The sequence below is a fragment of the Plectrocnemia conspersa genome, unplaced genomic scaffold (genome assembly GCF_051122295.1).
Source record: "Plectrocnemia conspersa isolate PC_06_02 unplaced genomic scaffold, ASM5112229v1 ptg000005l, whole genome shotgun sequence".
Classification (NCBI taxonomy): Eukaryota; Metazoa; Arthropoda; class Insecta; order Trichoptera; family Polycentropodidae; genus Plectrocnemia; species Plectrocnemia conspersa.
In genome coordinates, this window is record NW_028277169.1 from 13,637,600 (window position 1) to 13,648,702 (window position 11,103).

The following is an 11,103-nucleotide window of genomic DNA, read 5'->3' on the forward strand; positions in this document are numbered from 1 at the left end:
TTAAAAAAAGTCTTAGAAAAACAATACAAAATGTTAATAAATATTATTTAAAATTTTTCATAAATGGAAAATTGTTTTTAACTTAATTTAACAACAATATTATTTAAAACAATTTATATTGTTAAAAAAACATTATAAAATAGCTCAATTAATATGTAATTATATGAATATGGTTTTGAATATTAGTCTAGAAAAATCTTGTGGTACAGTGTTATTTTAATTAAAATACCAATTAAAAATAATAAAAAAATTGATAGTATAAAATATGTGTGACTATGTCTAGTTTATGGCACTTGGTATCCTTTTTCTATATTCACACGTCGAAATTTAAATTTATATTTGATGGTCGTATATTGATTCTGCTTCAGCACTTACAAGAACGATTCGATCCTGAATAGCTAAATGTTTTATCAATTTTCCCCTAATTCGTGCCCCATCGTACCTTATCTAACCCCGTCCCTTTGCAAGCAATAAAAACAAATTCAATCAAAATCGACCCTTTGTCTCAAGTGAATGGTGTATATGACGTCGTAAAATGATTCAATTTAACTTGCCCGTACAATTTGGGGTAGAAGATAAACCGTTAAAACACGCCCATAAATGTTTTTGTTCTACATCGTCAACTTTGAACACTTTTATATGACACTTAACATGTAAAGGCTTTCTATTACCACTACTCTGATTACACATTTGCAAACATCTTGAATCTAAATTTAAATATTTAAATACCAAGTTTGAAAGTAATCAGTTTTTTAATGAGTTCATTTTTTACTAGATTGAGTTTTACGATATTTTAAAAGAAAACTTTTATTTTTCAGACGTGTATAATAATAGTAAAAAGTGAGAAGACACCAAATAAACCTTGATTCACAACGAGATTTGTAATGAAATACCGCTTGATTATGCAAAGATTTCTCGACGCACGGCGAAATGTGAAAATTGAAAAAAATAGTCCCTTTAACTTGGGTCGTTACTTTAAAAGGTCTCATCTAGTTCTACGAAAGACGGCTATCATCGTTGCCATTTCTCTCTGTCGATTCTTAAATTTTCAAGATTTTCGACAAAGATAGGGAATATATGTATGCGTTTGTATTTTATACGCCTCTCGTCATCAAATCCTGTCAGAAGGACGAAGATTTTAACAGGATTACACGACGAAAAAATATGGGCCTCCTTGTGACTATACACATTTATATATGTATATTATGTTTTTTCTAGGACAATAAATATTATTAGACAATCAAAAACATGACATGATAAATAAGCTCATATCTTTTTTATATTGTACTATATATTTATATAAAGTATCTTATATTTATTTTTGAAAGCTATTTTTTTATAATATATATATATATATATATATATATTTCTTTTTTTTTAAACTATATAATGAGTAATTTTAGTACAATTAATTAAGCATCTGATTTACATGTCAGCATCTGTAAACTAGACGTTGTATAGAACTTGAAAACTTTGAAAAGCACTAGAATATACTATTTATCTGGTCACACGATTTTTTTGCAATAATTAACTAATTTATCCAAGTCACGTAGACTCGAACGCGATAACACGCATCGGCGAATATTTTGTTGCACACCTCGTACAATAAAAAGCAAAACTTTTGACCGACCTGTCAACACACTGCCGACCTTGTCAAACTTTGTACAATGATTGCCTACAAAAACACCAAGTGGTTATTGCTGCGAGGTGTTTCGCATATGAAAACTTTTGTATCACGCACACCCGTTTTCAGTTTACTGTTAAAACGCAAAGGGGTTGTTGTAGGTCACGAATGTGAAAGCGAGGCGATAATTTACGGTTTCGAATCAATCGTTCGTATGGTTTAATTCGTTATTTACAATCGGTTGGATGGGTCAACGACCGTAAAGTACTGTGTGAATATTGTATATCAAAAATACAGGGTGTCACCAAACTTCCTTAAAAAATGTTTGAATAAAAAAAATTGATGCGTCCTTCAACAAAAGTTGCTTATAAATTATAATAGCTTATTAAAAAGTTGTCTTAGAGTGCTCTCTAAACAATACTTGAGAATAAAACTTTTAGTTTGTAGGTGCACTTACAATAGAGTTCCATGAGAAAAGAGGTTACTTTTCATTATAATTATTATTTGCTAGCTGTCTGTAGCAAAATTGTTAGTTATTAAATACTTTTATTTATTGTATGTTTATACATAATATAAAGTTTAATTTTGCCGCATTGGCGTTGTAATTAAAACTAGCATTTTTATCAGGAAAATATCTATATATCCACGCAATCTAAACATTTAGGATATCTTACTCGTAAACTTAAATTTTCCTGTAACAAAACTCCAATGACTAATTGGCCCACAGTGTAAACATTTCGGATATTTATTTCTGCCATTATTTCCTAATCGTCACGCAGCGCGTAAAATTGGTAGGTTTTATTTATAAACTGTGTTACTTTATTTATTGCGACGTTTAAAATGACTTTTTGTAACATGGTCATTTAAAAAATAGAATAAATAAGTTATTGCCCAGGTAATAAAATTAAAAAAATTAAAAATCATTAAGGATTTAGTAAAAATTATTAAGGAATGGTCCTGAATATCACACCTTACTTTTAAACTTAAATTAAATTGGTTGTTGACAATTACACTGTAGTAGTTTTTTTAAAGTCTGTATGCCACAATAAAAACTGTTTTTAAAAACTATTCTATTTAGTTGAATCGTAGTATTGGATTTTTTTGAACTTGACTAACTGCTTTCTTAGATATACTACATAAAATACGGATTTTCAATGCCTTATACTATTGCTAATTTTTTACTTGATATTAGGCTCAATTGCTAAATATCACAATACTAGTGTTGATTTATATTAAATAATTAAATCTTATTTTAATGTAGTTGAATATAATAACTATTGCCCATTTTTACCTATATGCATTTACATATTACAAGAAAGAATAATGTATTTATATGTATTAAAAAAAATTATGTTTGCTGGCAAGTGCAACATACAATAAATACACAGTTGTCCAAAACTTTTTTATAATTATACCACAGATAGATAAAAAAGATTTGATTGACAATAATTTGTATTGACATTAATAAGACGAGATCTCCGACTTTTCTGCGTATTATGCAAAACAAAGCTGAATCTGCATAATGCATTGAATTTTATTTTTAAATGTGTGAATGTGTTTCTTTGCACTCTCTACTCTCTTTATTCTGTGCACTACGCCATGTATAATATATTTATTTTTATAGAAGCTTGTAAGAGTAGAAACAATGCTTTGCATAAGTAAGAGTTCACCGGGTGGCCGTTTATAAACCAAACCATTGTAGTTGCTTCAAGACGGCTACACAAAGGATATTAAATAACAATTAAACGAAACTAGGTGCATTGATTCGACAGTAACAATAAATTGTAAAGACACTTGGTACTCAATAATAAAAGACGATTTTCTCTCGTGTAATATTATGATTGATGTTTGTTTGTAAAGCTTATTTGTTCAATTGACACCTTTACTAAGAAATCAGTTCTTTAGAAACAATCAGTAATGATTTATAGTGTCTGTAGACAGAAGAAAGTACTTTTTTAAAACTTGTGTGAAGTTATTTAATAAAATGATACGGTATTTCTAAATTATAAAGAAGTTCTAACTATAGAAAAACTTGCAAAAAGTAGTATGTAATTATGGCAAACTTTGGTTATCAAACCGGAAAATTACTTTATGCTTGAAATCACTACTATATTATTTTTATTTGCAGAATTAAATGCCTAACAACTACGACTTATTTAAAGAAATGCTAAAAATATACTATCGGCAATCATTTTCAGTCTCTTACCGAACTTAAAAGAGTAATATATGGATAAATAAATAGTTATACACAAAAGTTTTTTCAAGAAAGTCAAATAAACTTTGAAGGAATAAGGATAAAAATGTTATTTCACCTACTTATGTGCTTAATTTACTTTTAAAGTAATACTTTTGAAACATCCTTTATGATCAGTGCTTCTGATATTTACACGCCCTATAATCTCACGCGAGCAATAATTTCGATTCGGACGCGATTGATGCAAGCTATAAAATATGATATATTATAAGCTTTGTGTTTGAAGCATTGGCCCAGAACTGATCTACATTTTCCTCTACAAACAAATCACCAAGCACATAATGTGCATTTGCCAAAGTAAACCCACACACGCATTTATATTATATATTATACTATACACAGCAAGGCGAAAAGTATAATAGTGATGTATGTTAACGACTGGCCGTATAAAAGTATCTTTGCATGTACAGACATTACTTTTTATTGTGCTCGAGTATTTTTAATAATAAAATAAATTCAGTAGATAAAATAAAAGGGTTGATGCTGCTGCGTCATTAAGGCGCCACTCTCATTTGTATGCATAGATTTTTTTTGCTATGATAGTTTGTCTCTGTTTTGGTGCACAAAAAAAGCTTAATCGAAATTGAAGCTTTCTCTGTGGATTTATTTTCGAAGTGCTTAATTAAATATTATGTAAATTTGAGTTCAGCGCTAAATATTTGTTTGATTTTTTATTGTTATAATACATAATGAAAATTGTGAAAGTATCGCATGTTATGTTTCATATTTTTATTATTATAACAAAAAATTATAATAAAGCGTTATGACTGTGTTTCAAGAAGCTCTTCACACTTTCCTGACGTTGTTGTTAATGAAACGATCAAATATTGCACTCTAAACACTATTGTGTTGTTTCATCTAGCTATCCTGCAAATTCTTATTACATTCGCGATATTTCCCAAGTGGGAACATTTTTTTGAAATTGCTCAAGATCTAGTATTACACGCTTCGCTTCGCTTTGGGAGAATTTTCTAGAACATACCTTTTAACACGCTGTAATTGTATAACTCGTAACATAAAAAAACAGCAAACAATCTAGAGTTTTATGTTTTATATGATAAATTTTAAATTATATTGTATCGAGAAAATATATTTTTTATAATATTGTAATGTTAATAAAAACAAATACTAAACAAGTTATATCAGATGTTAATTTATGTATCAAAATCTAGAGCTATATTATAATAATGACAATAGGTTTAAGTAACTATTTTATTAGCTCATGACTTATGGTAAATAAATCAGATTTAATTAAAAAATTTCATTAATCAAAAACTAAAATTATATCAATCACGTATAGGAAATAATGATCGAGAATATTTTTCCATCTTTCTGAGAGCTACAGGATTTCTGAGATTTTGACTATTTTTTTAAGAGCTTAGCTTTGTTAATTTTATACAAATAAAAATATTTTAAAAAGCTTTAAACGATAGTTCTAATGTAAGTGCACAAAAACATCTTATTTGAATTTATTTTTTGCCTCTGTAGAAACGTGAGGTATGGCAATTAAATTACCTCTAATTAAATACAAAAATAATAAATATATATTATATATGTGTATGTAGACACTTTGCCTTCCCAGAAATAAATAAGGTATTCCTGTTTGATATTGATATAGAATAACTCCATCATTTCCCTGAATTTAACTTTGCTTTAATTAAAAACTAGTGATTATGTTCAGCGATAGTCCGAAATCGGTTGCGGTCAAAGGTGCAAAAGTTTAATTAAACCGCATCATATAACGTTCAATAAAGCGGATCAAAATGGAGATAGGAATAAAGTTGGGGGAAGAGTAGGGGGAGAGAAACGGGGGGGGGGGGGGTTATAAAATATTTCGCATACTTAGAAAACAGCAATTAGTGAATGACGATAGATTTTTAGCCTCGGCCCCATCACTCGGGGCACTTTGGAGGAAGTTTCCGGTGGCGCTCGTTTCCGGGACCGCAACCGCAGTTTTCAATTATCCGGGTGGAGTCCGTGTGACCTCCGGACGCTAAAAATACAGAGCCGCGATATGTGAGAACCATCGCCCAAAGCGTTTTATTGGAAAACATATAAAACTGCGGAAAAACTCTCGAAACGACGCAAATCATTTCTCGGAGTGTGGCATTTTTTATTTTGTTTTTATTTTGTTCGTTGCTTCAACCTTCGCGAATAACTGTTGTTCAAAGAGTGGCGGAAATGAACGCTAAAATTATGCATAATATATAATACAGTCGAGGCTTTACGATGTATGCTGTATAATTTTATTGTACGAATGTCATAATGAGAAGTGTGTGATTTGCTCCACGCATGGAGTGGACTTTCAACCTTATTTTTTTCTACAATAATAAAAGGATTATTATTTGATTAAATCAGTTCATGTTAAATCTGTGACCTTAGAGACACACTTTTTTATTGCTAAGCATAGTGACTCACAAATGTTTATAATTTTTTTACCAAGATTCGAATCAAGGAATGAGATAACTTAGAGTTACATATCATTAGAATCTATTACTATTCGGCTTTCATCCGTATTTTTTACTTTAAAATAATCTTACGTTATACGTTAAATGTAATTTTACGAACATGGGCCAGAAAGATTAGCGGTTTTAAAATTAGCATTGCTTGTAAATGTACACAACAATGTTACATGATTTTTTCTTTTTGGAATTTGAAGCCTATATCAACAGGACATGATTTAAACAAGATGGCCCCATATTCCACACGTCTAATAAATTTTTGGCTGTCGGTAATCAAACATTTGCAAGAAAACTCATTTCCCATCGATGTGATATTCCATGGCCTCCCAAGAGTCCTGACTCGAATCCTTCTGACTTTTTTCTCAGGGGATACTTAAAGAGCTACTACAGTGCAATTGAAAGATAATATTTGTGAACTATTCCACGCCCAATGTGCCAGCGAGTTTTCACAGATGTGAAGTCCAAATTTGAACCATGTTTGTAACGCGATGGTGCACATCTGAATAATGTTATTTTTAAAATACGATTTTCCTTAATGTTTACTTTAATATGAATTACAAAAATGTTTAATAAAAAAATACCATAATACGCCATAACGGGAAAAAATTTAAGAATTAGTAGTGAGGTGTGACCGGATTTGTTATCGTGATGCAAAACATAAAAATTGCTTGCCTACAATTCTGGTCGATTTACAAAGTACCTGATTTAAAAGGCGTGAAAGTAAAAGATAATAATTTTTTTCTTTATTTTTCATACGTACGACAATTTTTTAAATGTGATATTCGATCAAACTTGACGTGCTTTTTAATCTTGGCTATTCAAGCATTTTTATTGACAAGCTTATACTTCTTTTCGATTATATAATCAGCTCCCATTATTCACTATCGGCACATGTTGTGACGCTTTGGATTATTTCTGGGTAGTTATGGTTGCTAATTATGTTTAAATTTTAACAGTTTTGGAACTTATTTTCTGCTACTAGTTTCATGACTAAAATTTAATTAAAAAATGCCTTGTATGAACCATACGAAATATTAACTGTTGTGTAGTATGAAATAATATGTATATGCCTAAACTTCTAGTAAAAAGTGATATGTAAATATCAACTTCTTTAGAAATATCAAAGTAAGGTTTAATTTCTTTTTTAGCATTATTATCATTGTAAAATATGATAGGGCATGTTTGTTTCTTGACATTTAAATCTACTTCACAGCCTTTTTAAAAAAGTTTGTTCAATTCATAAGCCCTTTGATTGAACAAAGCATTTTTGCCAATAATTTTCTGATACACTTGCACCATTTCATTGCACGTTATTATATTTTTACCCCAAAATTTAACGTAAAACACAAACTACATGTTTAATATAATTTAAAAAATATCTATATTTTTATAAATTATTGTAAGATTTTGCTTATGATGCAAATTAAATTATTTTGAAAATATTAGTTTCATATTTTATGATTTAATTGTCACAATAAGCTAGTCAAAAATTTATCATTTACTCAGATGCATAACATAGATTTGTTATGTTTTTGTTTAATATCTGCAAGATAAGTGAGATTTTACTATATCGGTGAGCCTTTTAAATCGTGCGCGATTGTGTTTCATAAATTTGTTATTTTTTTTGCGATAAAATATAAGTGCATAGTACGACTTATTACTATATATAATTTTTGACAAAAATGGTCACTCGTTCCCATTATGGCGGACAATTAAAATTATATTTTTTTAATTAGAGGAAATGGTTCTAATCTGAGTTTAAAAAGCGAGTTGTTTTGTCACTATATGAACAAGGCTTTAAAAGTCCTGGATTTCAGTCTAAATCAATAAAAGCAAAACAGCGTGAGCAGCTACGTATGTAGTGTCACGCTGCTTCGGTTTGATTCCTTTTGACATTTTAATGTGTTCTGATGTTTTTGATGTTTTATTTAATAAAAAAAATGAAATATGTATGTTAAAAATTAATACTTTAAATGGAAAATAAATTTACAAATAACAATAAATATGTAGATATATTATAGCAAATATACAAATTATTTTTTACTACTGATGATAATTATTTATATATATATAAGACGATTATATTATATGTTAATTATAGAACTACATAAAGCATAAAAGTCATTCGACCTTATGCCTGAATAATCTTCAAATAAATAAATTTTAATAAACAGATCTAAAGGCAAAGTATGAAGTTAGTTGCAAGTGAAATATTATATATTAAATTAATGGTTTTAAATACGGATTTTTTTACTAGTTATTTTAATATTCGTATTTGTTCATAGATGTCTATATATATATGCGTCAACGTATTTTTTAAAGTAGATCAGGGATTGCCAATGCGTAGCTTGCTTGAGCCATTCCGAGTCGCTTTAATAAAAACAAATTTTATCGTGTTCTTATTACAAGTCACGTTTTAATTATCACTAGAATACAAATATACGTAATTAATTTGGCGTCTAAAAAATATACTCTGTTATCATTTTTTACTCTTTTTATTTAAAATAAACATTTTAAGTAAATTTTTAATATTAATAAGTGTGTTTATATATAAATATATATATATACATAAACATGTATTGTATAATAGAAAAGTGAATGTTTAAATATGAACTGATCGTGATCAATGCGGCACAATGATCGATAAATAAAACATAAAAAATATAAAATTTCATAATAAATAAAAAGATCCAGACCAGATCTTCGTAGCTTAGATTCAAAAGAGCAATGTTAGCATATGAAAAAATAAAATGAGTGGTCTAATGAGGAAATTTTGACTCTAACGAGACACGATAGTGACTCTCAAAGACTTTTCGAAATCAAAAGCTGGAACATTCGTGTCAGGGGTGTTTTTTGTTTTGTTTTTAAAATATTTTTGTGCAACAATTGAGACCGTCACGTACTGTTTGTATAGGTTAGATATACGTGAAGTTTTTTGGGTGCCTTTGTAGGCTCTCTTTATCTTTAAAGTGGTTGGATTCCAGACGTCTAGCTGGATCAGGGGATGCAAAGAAAAAAGCGGTGATTTCTGTGGTCTTTGATAGTGTAAGTTGGTTCGGAATTAAACTTATTGAATGCAAGATCTCTTAGGTCATGATTCTGTGTGAATGATAATATGTAATTATCAGTAAAACTAAGAGAACAAGTATCCAAATAATATCTGAGCAAAGATTCCCGTATTTATGACTGAAGATATAATTATTATTAATTATTTACAATAATTTAGCAACAACTAAAAACATGTTTGTATGCACAATTGTCACCTTTATTATATATAGTAAAGCTTTTGTGAATTGATCAGGAAATAGTAATATTATGAGAATCAGATAAAAATACGCTCTAGAAGAGCAGCGAGGCTGACTATGCGACTTTTTAAAACAAAATAACTTCTTAAAGCCATTAATAAAATCTAAGCGCTCAATTTCCTTAATAGTTAATTCGAAAAAACAAATAAAAGGAAAAGGAAGCGACTGAGTGGAAGGCGAAAAAAAATCCTTACAAATTCATTACCGTTTGAGTGATTTTGTATAAAGACCATTATAATGCATTGAAAAACATGGCAAATCATGTTGATCAGATTTAAAATTATTATATGGGTTCCATTGATTTTTTAATTTGTACAATAATAATATATTAGAATCAATATAGTAGGTTAGTTTCACCTAAGCATTCATACAGTGTCACGGCCATATTACGTGGTACAAAATATATAAGTTTGGCACACCAGCGTTTAGCAGTTATGAAAATGCAGTTGGAACGCTATTATCGCCAAAGCGTGCTAGATGGCAGTGTAGTTAAGGTCGGCCACTGTTTAGGTTCAGGATTTTCATAATTGCCGTTTCACGTGGTTAGGCTTCATCATCCGACTGATAAATTTTGAGGGCCGTTTCAGCAGGCAAATTAGCAAAAGTTGTGGTGTCGGAGATGACACCGATTACGACCCAAACTCAATAAGAGTTGCTATCGCGTTTTATAGATATAGATCTTTCGAGTGAACGTTGGAATATATTTAAATTTATTACGTGGTATCGCAGGCGCTTAAATGATTTCTTGCAGAGATTTATCAGATTATTCAAGTAGTGCTATGTGAAAGCTTAATCTATTATACTGACAAAGTGCGTGATTGAAATTAACATATTGATATATTTGAATAAGTTAAAAACGCTGCTAAAAATAATGCAAATTAAATTATTGATGCAATATTTTTTTTTAATCTAAATATATCTTAAGTGATTTACTATGTTATTAAAAATATGCATTATTACATGATTCACGTACACGTGTTGTATAATTTCGTTACTAAATTTATATTCTGATGCCAACGCGTCACGGTTAGATTGTCAGAGATATAGTACGTAATTTTCCTGCGGTAGCAATTTCATATCGTCCATTTTGCCGTTGCAAATTTCGTGCTTTGACCCTTGGCAAAACCAGAAGTCGCAAAGTCGGAGTGTGCCAAATTGTTATCGTCCAATTCTAGTGCGGGTCTTGGCCAATTCATGCTCTTTCTGATTGCCCTCGGTCCACATCGCTTTCTTGCCCATAAAAACTATAGCAATTTGTCTGAATCGAATCTATGACAAAAGCTTGACGAGTGAGTCAGTCGTAAAGTCTGAAGATTGTTGCACTTGCACGTAATTTTCTACGAACCAATTATCCTACGTGCTTTTGTATCTAAACTGACACAAGACATGTCAAATGAACTGCGTTTAAATAATGATTATTGTAACATTTTATCTTCTATATTATGCCGTAAAAGCACT